At 38.4% G+C, this 18,627-nt stretch overlaps 1 non-coding gene and 1 pseudogene across 1 annotated transcript; both read left to right on the top strand.

The window, feature by feature from the left end:
* The first annotated feature begins 992 nt into the window (after positions 1-992).
* On the top strand, positions 993-1,072 carry LOC111765308 (small nucleolar RNA SNORD55/SNORD39). Its single transcript, XR_002797689.1, has one exon. It is a non-coding gene; the product is annotated as a small nucleolar RNA SNORD55/SNORD39 (small nucleolar RNA).
* LOC101411789 (small ribosomal subunit protein eS8-like) lies at positions 1,068-1,851 on the top strand (annotated as a pseudogene).
* Positions 1,852-18,627: the final 16,776 nt, after the last annotated feature.

The raw sequence follows: 18,627 nt of genomic DNA, 5'->3' as shown, positions 1-18,627 counted from the left end.
GTAAAAATGAATTGCAGGATCCTCTCTGACTTTTCTGAGCCTAAGCCTTGCCCTGGCTTATGCTTGCTCATGATCTTAGGAATTCCCCTCTTTATAGGAATTTGAATGCCCTTCTACTCCTTATTAAATAGATTTCTCCCCATCCTGGATGCTCTACTGTATAACTTAAAGCAGGTAATCCTTTGTCCCAACCCTTTTCAAGCTAATTGTTTCTTAGACTGCTTCAGCTGTCTCTGTTTCTGCCTGAAGGGAAAGTTCTGGGAGTGTGAGCCAGAGACAAAGTTCCTGATTCTGCTTTTTAGACTGCCACCTGATAGACTGGCATTGACATAAGGCACCCCAGTATGCACAGCAGGGTTACTCTGCTCCCTTGGGAACAGGACCAGGGACCCACAATGCTGATGTAGGCTGGCTCCTCACCGTGTTGGGGAGGGAGGGGTTAAAGGAGGAGCCAGCAAGGGCACAGGGGCTTCAACCATTATTAAAGCTGTGTTTTCTTGATTCAGCACCTGCCCAGTTATTTGCAACCCTTTTGCTGCTTTTGTTTGTTTTGTTTTGTTTGTTTGTTTGTTTTGGAGTTTGAAGAAAATGGTTCTGCTAGTTTTGGCTACTTGTTCAGAGATTCTGTGGGGGGGGGATAGCACCCTGTAGTCTCTTACACAGCCGTTTGTTTGGAAGTCCATGAACAATAATTTAATTATCTCTTTTTCTTCAATGTCTACTATATCCCATGTAACGTAATTCACACCCAAAACTTATTTGTTGAATGTTAAATATATGGGATTGAATTTGGAGATTTATTGAACCTTCCAAATATCTCACCTATGAGCATTTGCTAGATGTCAATCAAAGATCAGTGACGTTTGGGGGCAGAGAAAATAACAGACCTAAATGCAGAGATTCAAACTTTTACATTGACTGCAATTTCTCCTGATATCCTTAAACTGAAAATAAAATTAGGTTGCTGTCGTCAAAGATTTAAAACTTAAATTAGTGTAGGACGACATCCTGGTAATGCTGCAAACCCCCCAGTGTGCAGTGGGGAAGCCAACCTTGGAGAGCTGAGCATGCGCCGGTCCGGTCCGGGGTTCTGGGGCAGGCGAGGTGCCGGCCCTGGGCCCCAGAGGCTCAAGTGTACATTCCCGCCCTCTTATATAGGCATCTCCCGGGACAACGGGCACAAGCGCCGCAAGACCGGGGGCAAGAGAAAGCCCTACCTCAAGAAGCGAAAGTATGAGCTAGGACGCCCGGCTGCCAGCACTAAGATTGGCCCCCGCTGCATGCACGCAGTTAGTGTCCCAGAGGCAATAAGACGTACCGAGCCCTGAGGCTGGACGTGGGGAACTTCTCCTGTGGTTCTGAGCGCTATCCTCGCAAAGCAAGGATCATCGATGTTGTATACAATGCATCCAGTAACGAGCTGGTGCGCACCAAGACTCTGGTGAAAAACTGTATTGTGCTCATTGACAACACCTTACCGGCAGTGGTTGGAGTCCCACTATGCTCTGGCCCTAGGCCGCAAGAAGGGAGCCAAGCTGACCACTGAGGAGGAAGAGATTTTAAACAAAAAACGATCAAAGAAAATTCAGAAGAAATATGATGAAAGGAAAAAGAATGCCAAGATCAGCAGTCTTCTGGAGGAGCAGTTCCAGCGGGGGCAAGCTTCTTGCATGCATTGCTTTAAGGCCAGGCCAGTGTGGCCAAGCAGATGGCTATGTGCTAGAGGGCAAGGAGCTGGAGTTCTATCAGAGGAAAATCAAGGCCTGGAAAGGCAAATAATTTTTCCCTCCCATCCTAGCTCATGTAATAAAGATGTTTATTGTTCTGTGAAAAAAATAAAATAAAATAAAACTTAAATTATCTCTCAGTTTTCTAGGAGGAAAGCATAATCTTGCAGGCCATGAGTTCAAAACAACATTCACTAAATATATGTCAGAGAAAACAGTGAGATAGGAATAATAGGTATTTAAGAATTTCCCAGCATTTTTCATCATGAAGCCTCATATAATGGGGAAAATATTTTTTAAAGGGTTCTCCAGGTGAAATTGATTTGTGAACCACAAAATATAATGGATCAACCTTTTACAGAATCCCAATGCTCATTGAAGACTTAGCAGAGTCTGGCATTTCCTTAATTTTTTTTACAACTAAATACATTTTTTCAAGTAATAGACTAAGGAACTTTACAAACTGAGTTTAATGATGAGAAAAATCAAGGTCAAAATGAGTAAGTAATGTGTCCATTGATTTCAAGCTTTTGAGGTACAAAATAACAGATATATACACATACATACATATGTATATATAAACTGATTATAATTTTAATTGATTGTGTGTGTGCATGTACTTTAGTCCACTTGTTATGGAATATGCAACTAACTCCTAGATTAAATAAACTTGGAATATTTATGATTTCTCTGTATCAGCAATAAGACTGATAAATAGAAAAATTTCTATAAATTTAGGGTGATGCTCTTCTCAATTGTGTTCTTGAAAGTTGTAAAAATTAGTTTTGAAAATGCAGCATACAGTTAACACCTCTTGCAGATGCACAGCATAGTACCCTCCAGAGTGCCAGCAACATGAGATTAGACACCATCATCATTCCATCATTAGGCTCTATTGCAGTGTTTGGTATATAACAGCAGTTCCACAAATATTTGTGCAAGAGTGAAAACATACATTTGAGCACCATTGCATTCTGTGATCATAAACTTTCCCACTTATTCACCAGACCAAAACTTAATTATCCTCCCAGGCCCAGATCCAAAATCACATTTCTTATTTTAGCACAATGGGAGGAACAAATAAATTTCTTCCACACAATGAAAAGAATAATAAGGAAGATTATGGATATCATTTATTGAGCCATCATTATGAGCCAGGCTTTCAAAATGAATCACTCAAATTCTTACAACAATCCTTTACAGAAGATCTTGTTGCCCCTGTTCCCCATCTAGAGAGAGAGAGGCCCACAAAAGTAAATAATATGCCATGCTTACAAAGCTAATAATTGATAGATCCAGATTTGGAAATTGGTTCTCTGTTTCCAGGCTATGCCATGCTTCTTCTCACACTTTATATAAAAAGGCACTGTAATCTTCTCATTTAAACAGGCATCATTTGCATTATTGAACAGCTGTGTGGCTCTCCAAATTGACTTGTCTCCCATATTGCACAGAAAATAATATCTAATCCATATTAATTATAAATACATAATCCTGTTTTCTAAATACCGGGTAATTGACAAATAGTGCTGAGCTCATTTTTAGTAAGTGATAAAGGTTAAAATCTTTGGCAGGCAATCACATTTCAGCAAAAGCCCAATATTAATATTGTGGTATTTTAAATCTTGCTGGGACCTTAGAAATATTTGGTGCAGTATTTATTCATGACAGTGCTATTTGCTTTGTGGGCAAGAATGATTGTTGTTGTAGTGGAGTATTCAGAATATGGCTGAATATTTAGCATCCCTGCCTGTCCCGCTGATCAAGTTCAGCAGCTCTGCTATCATCGTGGCATCCAGGAATGCCTCCAAACATTAAAAACCTCTGCCATGCATTTGAAATGCCTCCTTTGGGAAGCTACCACTAGGTAAAGACCACTGACTGTTTTAATCCATCTTCAATGTGGCATGTTAATAAGGAATGGAGCCAAGACTGTTTTAAATAGTAATAACAACATCTACCATTTACTGAGAGCTTTTGTGCCAGGCCCTACACTAAGGGATTTATATATACCATCTACTTTGTTTCTCGAAACAACACAATTAGTCCATATTACATTGGCAGGCATGGTGATCTAGAGCACAGACTCTGGAGTTAGATGGCCAGACTTCAATATTGTCCCTACCACTTGCTAGCTGTGTACATTTGAGTTCGTTGATCTCTGTGTCTTACCTTCTCCAGAAAATAAGGATAATTGTGCCAACCACCTAGAATTGTTGAGAGGACTAAATTAGTCTGGCATAAAAAGCACTTAGACTAAATCTAGTACAGATTCAATAAATTCTAGCTGCCTTTAATATCATTTCCCATTTCATAAATGAGGAAACTGAGGCCGGGGAAGTTAAGCAACTTTTTCAATGTCAGTTAGCTAATGAATATAGTAAATGATGAGCCTGAATTGAAATTCTTGTCTGCCTCCTCACTTTCAACTTGGTTTTCTTTCCATGAGTCACAATTTCTTCTTCAATGAGACAGAGGATAAGGGATTTAAAGGAAATAAATCTGGAGTCTCATAACCCTTTTAATATTTGTAAGCCCTTTGGGACATTGGGCATAGAGAAGGAGAAGAAAGATCTCTACCCATCTTGAGTTTACATTCGGGTTGGAGAAACAATGAGAAAATATATGCTTCTAAAAGTACAGAATGCTCACATGATTGGATGCACGGTTTTTGAGGCAGCTGTGTTGAGATGAAGGATATAAATAATAGTTAAAGAGGTCAGAGTAGGCTTATAAAATGAGCTGGACCCTTACCTGTGCCTGGAAATATAGACAAAAGTTATATTAATGGGAGAAAAAAAAAGGAAGAGAGTATTGGATAACTGACAAGAGCAAAGGCATTAAAATTAGTTTATTTTAGGACAGGTGTGTGCATTTGTGTGTAAATGTGATGAAATAGTGGTGGAATATCCACAGCAAATAGCAAAATATAATTGGATATTGGTGTACTTGCAAATACTAGAACATACAACAGATTTGGGGCTGGCTGAAGAGGGTTTCAATTGTTTCCTTACAGAAAACAGCTCATTCATCCATGGCCTTTTAACCATAAGCCCAGGAATAATAAGTGAAGAATAAAACTAATCCCAATATAGTGAAGAGGCTCTAATTTTTTAAAAATTTATTTATATAATTTTTAAATTTATTGAAGTATATCACTCATACATAAACATACATAAACAATAAGTGTATAGTAATAGTTGTGAACTTATAAAACAAACATATACAGCATCATACAGGGCTCTCATAACTCACTCTACCACCAACACCTTGCATTGCTGTTAAACCTTTTTAACTAGTGATTAAAGAGTATTTTCAAAATATTATTATAGCTGATAATTTGGGGGTTGTTCAAGAGTCAATTCCTTTGCGCAAGAAAAAAGAAAATAAAAGATCAATGCGAAAAGAAAAGGATAATATATCGATTAACCTAGAAAAACAAGGCTTGGGTAAAGGAGGTCAGGAGTGGGAAGTGAAGGGGGAGGCTGATGAAACATACTGTTTGTGCAGAGCACAGTAGCAGTAGCACAGTCATGTGGACTATAAGAGAGGATATAGATGAAGTCTCTATTAAGAAGCTTACAATCTTATAGACTCTATATATAAGGGATGTAAGTAAGTTACTTTAATAAGAAGTAAGAAGTGATAAGTACTCTGGTAACGGAGAGAAACCGCACTCAGCTCAAGAGACTGAGGTGTGTCATTTCCCTATGAAAGGAATGGCCTTGTGTTAAGAGACTTGAGCGATGCAGTCCTCTCCTGGTTCTGTCCTATAGCAGCTCAGTGACACTGGGCACTGTTTCACTTCTCTATAGGCCAGCATTTTCACTTGTTTGTTTTTAAACTCTAGTTGCCTGTTAGAATCACTTTGGGAGATTTAAAAACAAGTACCGATACTGACTCCTCTCCCAGACCATTTAAATGAAAATTGCTGTAAAGTAGACTTGGGCCTGGGCTCAGGGCACTTTAAAAAGCTCCCCACTGGGGAGTGGATGGAGCTCAGTGGTTTGAGCACCTGCTTCCCATGTACGAGGTCCTGGATTCAATCTCTGCTACTGCAAAGAAAGGAAGAAAGAAGCTCCCCAGGTGATTCTAATATGTCGCATGTGTGAGAATCCCTTAGCTATAATTTGCTTATAAGGATAGTAAGGAAATTAGGTTAAAGGAAGTTTAAAGTCACTTCCAATTCCTGAATTTTATCAGTCTGTCACTTTCTTCTCATTTGCTGATTACCTTCTTCTTTTACAAATGAAGGAAGAGATTTAGACAATGAATGTGACTTCCCTGAGGGCAGGCAAGTCACACAACTAGAAAGTGGCAGAGTCAGAATCCCGACCCTGAGCTTCTGCCTTTCCCAGTTAGGCAATCATCCCGCTTGACTGATTCTGGACTGTTACCAAAGGGAAGAGTTGGGTTAAAGTTATAGAGCATTTATGAAAGTAAAATACAATTTGTCAACTCTCCAGAGTTAAAAATTGCATTAGTGATAGGAGTGTTAGGGTTAGCAGAGAAATTATCCAAGGAGCAGTGTGATTTCCCCCTTTCCCTTCTCTCCAGTGTTAGCCCCCATTTGAAGAGGCAATCAGGCAGACGTGCAGGCAGCACATGTGCATGGAGAAATGCCTTGCTGCTCCCTTGACTGAACAGTGGAGGGAGACAAACCCCTGAGTTTACCCTAATGGACTTTTTGACCACCCAGTTCTGGTTTTGATTTTCTCTGAAATACTGTTTTCATGAAAAATATCTATAAATGACCCTCACCTCTGAGTTACAAAGAAGATTAGATTAAACGTGCTGCAGGGGGACTTGGGTGAGTAATCTCAGAGTAACAGACTCTGGAGGGGAGGAGGAAGAAGGAAACTTGGGACCCAGCTGGAAATGGGCACAAGGGCGGTGTTTTTGCTCATCAATCAACAGAAAGTGAGCACGCGAAGGTACATGTATGCCAGTGCAAAAAGGGGCACAAAGGCAGTGAATGAAGGAAGTGAACTGAGCATTGTAACATACGACTTAATATTTTTAGACTAAGAGTAAAAGCTATGGCCATTCAAAGTTATTCTAGTTCTTCTTTCTCTTCCAGCTTTTCTCATGGGGAATCTTATTAAGTATATACTAACAACAGGGCTGTGAGCTCCCATGGGGCAGGGCCTTGTGTGACTGGTCCAATCCTCTGTCACAAGGACCTAGCATGGGGTCTGACTCACAATAGATTCCTACCAGTTATTCGATTTTGTTGAACGTATGCATGAATCGTTACCTATCAGCCCAGGTGAGTCTCTCCTGATAATTTTCTTTTAAAGCACTGCTGGTTTGAGTGTTTTGTGGTTCACAGAAAATTATGTTCTTAAATCCTCTCCTGTGGTTGTGAGACCCTTTGACTGGATTAGATTCCATCCAATGCCTTTGATGGGATTATCTTGGTGAGCCATGACCCAGGGTGGGTCTTGGTCTTCTTGCTGGAGTCCTTTATAAGTGGAAGACTGAAAGCAGATACACACAGAAAAAAGCATCAGAGAGAGAGAGAGAAACCTCAAGAGGATACGAGAGAGGTCCCAGAGGTCAGAGGCTGGAATCAGCAGAGGACGGAGGCACAGGAAAGAGGTCTCCGAGGGGCTAAGAGAGAGACCTAGAGGAAGGGGAGAGAAGTGCCATGTGCCTGAACTCCCATAGCTGAACTTGGGGAGAGCATGAGCTTGGAGGGAAAGGTGGAGACCTCAGCAGACTCACCATTGTGCCTTGCCTTGTTGTTGGAGTCCAGTATAACTAGCAGATGAACTTTGCTGAGACAGCATCTCTAATGATGCCTCTATTTGGACATTTTCATAGCCTCAGAACTGTAAGCTTTTTATTCAAGAATTCCATTTATAGAGGCCAACTCATTTCTAGTATATTGTATTGACAGCCTTTAGCAAACTAAAAAAGCCACCTATATATTTATATGTCCTACTTTTAAATGTATGTAGATTATATTTGCCTATGTGGTATAAGAGCTTAGCAGCTGTCCCCTTAGCCGCATATGATGTCAAGTTCTCCTGTTGTGCATTTTGTTCTTAGTACCTGTTTGATGCTGATATCTGCTCAGTGTGTATCTCCTCCTCAGTGGTCCTGCAGATAGTTTTTCATCTAAAGAAATCAGTTTTATTCTAGGAAAAAATGGCTCCCGGATATATTGCCAGCATTTCTGCCAACTTCTGTCAATTTTCACAGCCTCTGAACAACTGGCAAAATACCTGCTGCTGTAGCAGCTGCTATGATACTCCCAGGAACTTTTGCATGTTATTGGTGTGCTGATGACCTAGTTCAGAGTTATATAGTGTAGGTAACAGTGGATACATCATATTCATTCATTCATTCTACAAACATTGAATGCCGGGTGGATACAGTTTGATATTCAAACTTATTTTCCATTGCTAACAAGATGGTATTTTAAAAATAGTAATTATAATTTTAAAAAATGGTCACTAGAGAATTCTTCCCTGAACAATTAGTGGGAGGCTTTACAGCCTTATATAGGTTTTGCTTGCTTATTGATTTGCTTTTGTTTGGTTTGGTTTCACTTTCCCTGGAGAGAGCTGTGACAGAAAGTCAACTTGGTCACATTTAGAAGAGTAAATTCACTTTGAGTTAATGAAAGCAATATTTTCCTATTCTCCCCTACATACAAGATTTTAGAAGGGTCAAAATGGAGGTAGCACTAAAATCTTAGTGGTGTGGATCCCAGGAAGAAAGGAGACAGTGCTTTTTAGTCTGTAGGAAGACAAAGAAAAAGCCATTGTGGTACCTGGTTTTTGGGAGGACCGGCTGCATATGGGGATGGAAGATGCAAATACCAAGATGTAAAAATATAATGATTTAAGCAAAGCACAACAATGGCTGATTTTAGCAACGGAGTAGACTGAGCCTTCCTTACGGGTACAAGAACCTATTCAGGGACCTGGATCAGCAGTTGACAGGAATCTCTCAAGACAGTGTTTGGCAATGATAGTATTCAGCAGTAAGTGACTTCTGGTGAAGAAGCTGGACTTCCTTTTGAATTGTGTGAGCCTCCAAATTTCTTCCATAATTCAGAAGAAGGGAGAAGCTCCAAACAGAAAATTTGAACTATCCTGCTAATCTGATAGTAGGGACCTGAGTCTATTTTATGAAAATTAAAACATATGTTTCCACACAATGGATTTCTGAATTTGTAGAAGAGTTTATATTGGTTCCAGGTGAACTTTTAGGCAATTTTAGGCAAATTCAAACTTTCATTCATCAGGGTGAGATCACATCTTGGAGTTCTTAGAATCATTATTGTTTCTAACTGTGTGACCACTTTCTAAGTTCTCACCTTCTTTTACTTCTTACTCATATTTTTGTCTGACAATGATATCATTCTTTATAAAATATTCTCATCTCTTAACTTCCATGACATTAAGCTATCTTGATCATTATTCTCTGTCTCTTGCTTCTCCTTGGATTCCTTTATGATTCTTTTACTGCTACTCAACTTTGAAGTTGGCGTTGGCTATCTGAAATTTTTGGCCAATGGAATTTGAATGGAAATGATTTGAGTGTCTTCTAGCCAGTGACTTTTAGAGCCCTGCCACATTAAAATTCAGGTGGCAGCTCTTCCATCACAGTGGCTGCTAGAGTGAAGATAGCATGGAGCTAAGCCTTCAACAGACTTAAGATGGACATGGAACATGAGTGAAGTAATATTTTGTCTTTATTCAGTGAGAGTTTTATATTCTTTGTTACTGCAGCAAACCTCCCCTATCTTGACTGATGTACTAATAAATACCTAGCAACTGGTGCTGCTTCAACAAAACACTAAAACATGCAGAATTAGTGTAGTGATTGGCTGATAAGTGGTCAGAAAACTGATTATATGCTGGAAAGATCGTATTTCCTATTTTGCAAAGGTAAAGCATTTGACAAAACTGGTATCTGTTTTAACTTGGAAAGAAAATCTTACAAATTTGTTGTTCTGGGAGAAATGGTTATGAAAGAAATACAGTATTCCTGTCCCATTTGGTAATGTGTTAACAAAGAGGTGATCTCAGAAATGTATTGGCTACTTCTAAGTAAAAATGGGAGGGGACAGAGAGAATGCATGAATCCAGGGACTTTTAGATTTGCAAAAGGAAATAATTTCTTGACACCAACCAGTAAAGAATAAAACAGAAAAGTCCTTTCTGTGGTAAAGGCTGATTACAACTCAGGCTTGTAACAATGATAATTAAAAGTGTATACTTTATCCCCATTTACATAAGTTCTGAAAGGATGAAAATATTTGAAAGTAAAGACTAACTCATGATGTTAGATACTGTAATCCCATTCCATTTACAAAATGGCTTGGGGGAAAACAATGCCAACCTTAGAGGCCCAGAGTACACCGCAACCAAGTTGAGGGTGTGGAAGGAAAAAGAGAAGGAAGTATGGAAGAATGGAAATAATGAAATAAATTGTAGTTCAGAAGTTTGTGTAGAAGAGAACTGCGCATGTTGCTAGTGGTACATAGAGCTGTCTGGAATCATATAAATTAAAAAACAACAACTCAGTTTTTGAAAAAGTTGTTCTAACAATGAATAACAAACATGGATAAGAATCTCAAAATTATGTTACTTGATAAACCAGTAGAGGAATCTTGGAAAGTTAATCTTGAAAGAGAAGAAGGTTTGGGTGGGATATAAAGCATACTTCATCTATATTAAGAAGTGAAATGTAAAGAAGATAACATGTTTAGACTTGGAGTCTACTCCTCATAGAATAGCAAGCACAAATGACCACTAACGCATTTGAACTCAATATAAGGGGTTTACTCCTAATGAATTCTTTCTCACAATTGATCAAATTGCCCTGAAAGAAGTGAGCTATCTACTGTTGGATTGGTCAAGCCAATCCTGGCTATAGGCTTCCAGGGGTTGAAAGGGGAGAGGTTGTTATAGATTGAATCAAGCCCCACACAAAGACATGTTCAATCCTAACTCCTCATTCTGTGGATGTGAACCAATTTGTAAATGGTTAATCTCTGGATATGCTATTAGTTAAGGTGAGGCCAAACAGAAACAGAATGGACCTTAAGCCAGTGTGATTAGAGTCCTTATAAGGAGAAGAAATTTGGACACATCAGTAAGGAGGAGACAGATGGGAGAGAGGTGGCCATGTGACAGAGACAGAGATTGATTTATGTATTGTTTGCAAGCCAGCACCAGAATTTCACAGACTTTAGAGAAAGTGTGGCCTTCTTGACACTTTGAGTTTGGACTTCTAGCCTCCAAAACTGTGAGAAAATAAAATTCCTGTTGTCTAAACTAACCAACCTGTGGTAATTTGTTACAGCAGCCCTGTAACAAATGTAAGACAGGGGGTTTGCATTATAATTTATTGGATGAAACTTTAGTAGTGTTAATTGTACTTCTCATACATGAATATTTACTATCCAGCCATGGTGCTAAATGATTTCACACACATTTATCAGGTCTATTCTACAAATGTATGAGATTCCTATCCACAATTTATTGATGTGGAAACTTGTCAAACTACATATAACTAGTAATTTTAAGAGCTAGTATTTGCAGACTGGTGTTTGAAATATGCCAAATCAATGCATTCATACATTTTTAAACTATAGCTTTTGTTTGTTGATATTTACTTTTTCATCTAATGGTTTGTTTTAATGAAATGAGATTAAGCAGTCTTATTACTTTTTGAATACTGTTTCACAACACAATGCAGATGGATCTAGGACAAGGAATTTTGGAATTCAAATCCAAAGACTTATTCTCTGGGGTTAATCACTCTTCACTGAGTTGCCATGAACCAAATTTTGAACCTGCTCTTTAGTTCTCTGCTTCCTCATTTTAAAGAAAAACTTTGCCAGGCATCTATGCCTATTTTACGGCTTGCACTGAGAATGGGATTGTATTTAATAAATACCTCTCTTTACAAAGAGAATGTGATTTACTGGCAGATGTTTTAGTCAATTTTTTCCTTAATCGCAATGGAAATCTTAATGAGAGATAAAAGTCTACCTCATTTTATTGTGCTTCACTTTATTGCACTTTGCTGATATTGTGTTTTTTACAAATTGAAGGTTCGTGTCAACCCTGCGTCAAACAAGTCTATCGATGCCATTTTTCTAACAGCATGTGCTCACTTTGAGTGTTAGGGTTTGTACATTATTTTTTAGGCATAATGCTATAGCACTCTTAATAGACTACAGTATAATGTAAACATAACTTTTATATGCACTGGGAAACAAAAAAAAGTTGTGTGACTCACTTTATGGTGAGATTTACTTAATTGCAGTGGTTTGGAACTGAACACACACTACCATTAAGGTATGCCTGTACTTGCGAGATGAATTCCTTGTCTGTCATGCTTCAGCAAACCATTTCTTCCATCATTTCTCCTCCTCAGCAAAATAAAGGGCAACCTCTAAGACTTTTTAGCCTAAGGAAGAGGTCTTTTCCTAAGTTTCGCAGTATAGTGCTTTGTTCGTTTACTTCTTCAGGAACACAGGTAAGGTTCTTCCCTCTACCAAATTCTCAGCTAACTTCCTAATCCATCTTGGAGAAGCTGGCATTAAAATACTGTTTATTGAGCAATTGGGTAGTGGGAACTTTGTAGATAAGTAGACCATTATTTAAAATTTAATTCTTATAATAGGTATATAAATTGTGTTTTATTTTATAAATGAAGAAACCAAAACTCAGATTAATTCATCCAGTCCCACAGCTAATGATTATCAATCTGATTCCAAAGTTCCACACTCTTTTCAACAGAATGTACCACTTTTCTCCTCTTCTGGATCACTCTCAAGGACAGTATTACTGTCAGGGTCATTCTTGCCCCACTTTGTTACTCTGTCTAAGAAAATTTCCATCCATCCCCAACGACTCACTGGCACCACCACATCATGAAACACAAAGTTAGTCTGGAATTGAAGGCCTTCCATTGTCCCACCCCATTATAGTTCCATACAACTACCTTTGCAACTACTATTGCTCCTTTGAAAGCATTCTCGGCTCCAGTCAAATTGAATTTCAAGTTCTTTGCTAACTCAATGCAAGCCCCATGGGAGCAGGATTACTTTTGTCTGTCTTGTTTGTAGCTAAATCCCTAGCCCCAACAACAGTATTTGTCACAGAGTAGGCACTAATTAATAGATGCTGGGTGAATGAATAAATGAGTGAATATGTTGCTCTAACATATATCTGGACTTCTTCTAGAATGGCTTATACCCATCTCCATCTATTCAGATATTCCTACTCAGTTCTCAAAGTCTCATTCAAAGTCCTCTTCCATGAATATTTCTAAAAGCCTCAGTCTGAAGCAATATAGGATTATTGACTATAGGAAATTCTACTATTATATTTATTTCTAAGGACTTGGAGATAGTAAGTAGCAAGACACTTGCTAAATATTTAGCATCATTGGGTTCATCTCTCTACTTTATAGATTGAAATCAGACCTAATGAAGAGAATTGATTGCTCCAAGTTCACACAAACAGCGGCCAACTACTGTGGGGGACAGAAATGAAATTCAGGCTTTATAGTCAATCCAAGTTCAGCACTCTTTTCACTTACCTAAAAAGTAATGAATTATAAAGATGTAACACTCCTAAATGCTAAGGCTAATTGCAATTTTTATTTTTTATATTTCCATAGGTTACCATATGTGAAAGTGCAAGTGGGAAGGAGTTCAGATAGTTCATTGCAAAGACCAAAGTCTCTATGTGTGATGAGGACAGTAAGAATGTGGCCCACAGTAAGTGCATTTTTTTCCCTGTGCTGTCTGAAAATCCATGACAGACATGGTAGCTGATAAGGCTGAGAAGTGGTGGGAGTCCAATCCAGACCGTTTGGATGAAAGGATGAAACAAATGAAACAAACTTTTTTGAAGCCAGAGCAGCAGTAATCCCTCTTGTGCACACTCTAGTGAATTCGGCCTCCCAGATACAGATTTGTAAAGAACAAAGTGGCGGTCCATGGAAGGCAATGGGAAAACTGGCTTTACAGGCAAAGTCTCAGAAGGAAGGTGGGGAAAATGTTGACACATGATACAGTGCAGAGCATGGATTGGGATGTAGATTGTGCAATTACTTTTGTTTCCCTTCCACCCTAATTTTGTTGCCCTCACAGTACATTTTAGGAAGATGAAAATGCAATTTTACATAAAAGGAGGTATAGGTTAGAAAGTACTGTTTTGCAATTATATTCATTATCTCATTTGATTCTTACAAGACTGTGAGGAAGATATTGCTCCTTTTTGGGGGGTTGGAGACCAGGGAGGCTTTTTATCCCAATGTAGTGGAGGAGGAAACTGAAGTAGAGCAGTGGGCATTGTAGTAGAATAAGCCTGACAATATCAATTTTAGTAGAGTAGTCATTCAACTATGTTAAGAGGTAAGAACAGTTAACCATTTCCAGATATGATCTTGTAACAATCATGATTTTAACTTGTTCCAAAAATCTAAAATTGATTTTTAATTTTCTCTCTCTAATTTGCATCTCTGTCCCTTATTCTGTCTCTCTCTATCTCTTTTCCCCATTCCTTCTCTCTTGCCCTCATCTTCTTTCCCACAAGTATTTTCTCATTTGTCTTTTTTTCCCTTTCTCATTCTTGTTCTTACTGTCTTACTCTCATTCTGGTTTCCTCTCCATCTATTTTACTCTCTCTTCTTCTCATGCTGTCTCTACTGGAAGAAGCTAAAGGATAAGGGTTTGTTTTTTGTTTTTTTTTTGTATAAAATCCAACATTCAATTGTACAATTTTGAGATTTTTTTAAATGTTAGTATTGCTTGTTCTAGAATTCCAGAAAATAAAACAACAGAAAAATAATCAAGATCCCCAGTTAGTTGCAAAGTTTTAAAACCTGTAGTATATGATAATAAAGGTGATATTTTATTTCTGTTCCATGATTTGTTAAGGGGAATAGGTATGATATACACAGATGTGCACACACAGACTCCAGAAGAGAGAGAATGAATACAAAGTGAAGAATATAATGAATCTCAGTAAAATCAAGTGAAAAAGACTCTGAGAAAGAAATAGTGCCTAAAATGTAAACTGATGCACATCTGAAAACATTTTTCATTTTAGGTCCTTTTAGAGTTTTACTAATAAAGCTCAAGTGTGTTTCTCCAACTCTAGTTCTTACTGATATTTTGGTCTGTCAGAATGACATTCATAACTAGATTTAGTCCACAGTCCAGAAGTTCCTTATTAAAGGATATAGAAGTTCATATAACATTGATCTGTACTTTCAGAGCTAAAAGGAAAATAGAGAAATTTTTAAAAAACACACACACAAATGTATCACTGATTTCTATTTCTGTTCCTTTTGTTTTACCTTGGAAGCTGGGTCATCATAGCAGGCAACTGTCCAGGGATTAAAAACCCAGTCATGTCACAGGCCCTAAAAACGTTAAGAGATAAAGTTTTTAAGTCCTTGAACAAAGTAATTCACTTTTCAATTGCTAACTGTAAAATAGACAGTTTTGGGTTCTCTTCTGCAAGCCCTGAAATATATGCAGCTTTGTGGATCCATCACAGAGAAAAGAAAAGGAAGCAGCAGGTAGAATCTTGTCCCTAATTATAAGCATAACTTTTGCTCAATTGCCATTTGCAAATTGATCCCATGCATACCCAAACCCATGGTCAGAAGCTATATCTTCCATACGTAGGGTTATTATACAAATTCCCAGGATGTAGCCAAAGTAGGTAAATAAAAATTCAAAAGCAGATTAGCATAAAAATCTCCACAAGCAGAAGAAATAAACACCGTTGTTTATCCAGACCCAAGGGTCATCAGTTTATATAACTTTCCAGTTTATTCTTACATCCACACATTCATTTTTTGCTCATTTTCTCAGTCAGTGAAATGCAAAATCTTTTTGGGTGGTTCTTTCACTTAGACCATTTGAGTTTTCACTGCCAGCTTATTTTTCCCTCTACATCATCCAAGACTTGGAACAGATACCGCCAAGAACACACTATGCCTTAGGAAAGCGATGCGGCCAGTTAGAAATGGGAGGGTGAGATTGCAACCTGAACTTTGGAAGCTGTTTTTATTCCATAAGCTGCTGTTGTCTTAAGTACTTATGTTGCGCCCTGGAAAAGACAAATAGTCCTCTGAAAATGTCTCTACAGGAAAAGCCTCCCCAGTACCTATAAAACATTCATAACACCTTCATTGTGCTGTAAATCCTTAGCAGGAATTGATAACAGTATATGAATTTTTAATGTAACATTTATAAATGGTTATTAAAACTATCCTTAAAGTAAAGTGTCAGTTTATTTTTAATTAACTGTTGGCTATTTAAGCTCCCAAATGGCCTGAGGAAAGACCAAGAGGCCCACATGTCAATTATCCTCTACTCTGCCCCATCTTTAACCCTTTGTTGCCTATTGTCATGAAGACCAATACATGCAAGCTCTAAGAACTTAAACTCCAGATATGATCTCAGGCACATTTTATTTCTTATAAAATCATTCTAGAATATCTGTCACTGCTGCTTCAAAACTAAGCTGGGAACTAATCTCTACCTGTGCTGAGACCAATCTATCCAAACCAAACTTGGTATATTTCTATCCAATAAGAGAGAAAATCAGGGCAAAGGGAAGTGATGGGAGGATTCTAGGACACTAGACTTAAAGTTTAGGATTCCAGCTCAGGATCTATGGCATTCTACTTGTGTGATGTTGAGCAAGTTTTAGCTTCCTAGACTGTACTTCCTTATCTGTCAAGGCAGGAATGATGGGAAGGATTCTACTCTGCCTCTGCACATATAGTCTCCTCTTTTTTCTCCTTCCAATTATTGATCATCATTCTCATAATCTCCCTGTATGAACTTCCCCATATTCTGTGTGTCATTTCTTTCTATAACCCAGAAACTGGGGAAACCCAGTTTGTCCATGTGCTTTAGACTTCCTTTCTTTCTTAAAGCTGAAAATATTATCTACCCAGGACATAAATTCTATCTGCATTATCCTCTGAGAATGCCTGTGTGACTTCTTATGACAGCCCCAATTAAGAGGAGCTTACTACATGTTATAATTAGAAAATCCAATTGTTCTCACAACCTGGTTGATTCCTTTGGGGTCAATGATTCCCCAGATATGTTTGCCCTGATAATTCCCACCAATATGCTTGGAATAGACTCTTCTTCACTGGTCCCCTGGCTATGATTCTGCCTATGTTATATCACATGTCGTGAGAAGTCCAACATGCAACATTCTTTTCCCTCCTTTATTTACGTCAGGATGATGTTACCTATTCCAATGAGGGCAGTTTAAAAATCCAGAAATCAAGATACTAATAGGGGCATATGTGTGTGCACATGTGTGTTTGTATAAGTGGTCAAATATCTAATATTAGACTAGAGGACTTGTTTTTTTTTTAAAGATTTATTTATTTATTTATTTATCTCCCCTTCCCCCCCACCCCAGTTGTCTGTTCTCTGTGTCTATTTGCTGTGTCGTTTTTGTCCACTTCTGTTGTCAGCAGCACAGGAATCTGTTTCTTTTTTGTTGTTGTGTCATCTTGTTGTGTCAGCTCTCTGTGTGTGTGGCCCCATTCCTGGGCAGGTTGCACTTTCTTTCTCACTGGGCAGCTCTCCTTACGGGGCACACTCCTTGCGTGTGGGGCTCCCCTACACAGGGACACTCCTGTGTGGCAGGTCACTCCTTGTGCACATCAGCACTGCGCATGGGCCAGCTGCACATGGGTCAAGGAGGGCTGGGGTTTGAACCGCGGACCTCCCATGTGGTAGACAGATGCCCTAACCACTGGGCCAAGTCCACTGCCCTAGAGGACTTGTTGACATTCATTAGCAAATGGAAAATTAAATCCACAGGGCATTCCCTCAACTTGATTAAAGCACATTCAAAGCCCTGCATGTGTGGGCTTGGCTGTGCCTCTGGTCTCCATCTCACTACCCTATTCTGCCAGTAAGGGCTTTAAGAAGACAAACTTACTCACATTCCTCTGAATGAACCACACCTATTTATTGCTCCCTAGAACTTGCATTTACTGCCTCTTCTATCAGGAGTGTTCATCACACCCTTTTACACCTGGAAAACTCCTAATCCTGATTTAATATTCTACTCAGGTGTGATCCTCTGGGAATGTTTCCTTGACCCTATAACCCTGTGCTCACTTTGATTATAGAATTTATCACACTACAAGGTAATTTTATGTCTACATTTTTGTTTCCTTCAGAACAGTGTGAGCTCCAGAAGAACAGATAAAATATCTTATTTATTTATTATCCAATTGTGACACAGCACTAGACACAGAGGAGTTACCCAGTAACTGGGTAAGAGAGTTGAGTAAGAGAGTACAGAATAAGTTTCAATGCAGGATACATAAGTTCTTTTGATTTAAAAGTGAAATGATTTATTCTTTTTTGGATTATGTGGTTGAACATTAGCCAAGAGTTTAATCTGTGGTCACAGATCATGATTCATTCATTCTAGTCTAGTCACAATAAATCTGAGGTGTCAGCAAAACATCCAAATTATAACTAGTAGGAAATTATGTAATAAGACTGGTTGGGGTTATGACTATAGATACAAGGCTTTTCTGAGCATAAAGTGAATAAATGTGTAAAGAAAAAATAATATGGAAGAGAAAATTGTGAACTTTGGATTAAGCACAGTAGATTGAATATAGATTTTATTTTACTTCTTTTGCCAAACCCTACTAAAATGATAGTAACTGACAGAATGAAAGAAAGAAAGAAAGAGAGAAAGAGAGAAAGAGAGAAAAAAAGAAAGAGAAAGAAATCCATGGAGTAAATATGAGGAGTCAATAAATAGCAAGGAATGTGAATGAAATTTTGAAAGTAAAAGCCTATTGATTAGTGGTGCTTGGCTTAGCACATCAGAGAAGACTGAATGATTGGCAT

Source organism: Dasypus novemcinctus, chromosome 8, assembly GCF_030445035.2.
Source record: "Dasypus novemcinctus isolate mDasNov1 chromosome 8, mDasNov1.1.hap2, whole genome shotgun sequence".
In the NCBI taxonomy this organism is placed as follows: Eukaryota; Metazoa; Chordata; class Mammalia; order Cingulata; family Dasypodidae; genus Dasypus; species Dasypus novemcinctus.
This window is presented reverse-complemented; position numbering and strand designations above follow the sequence as displayed.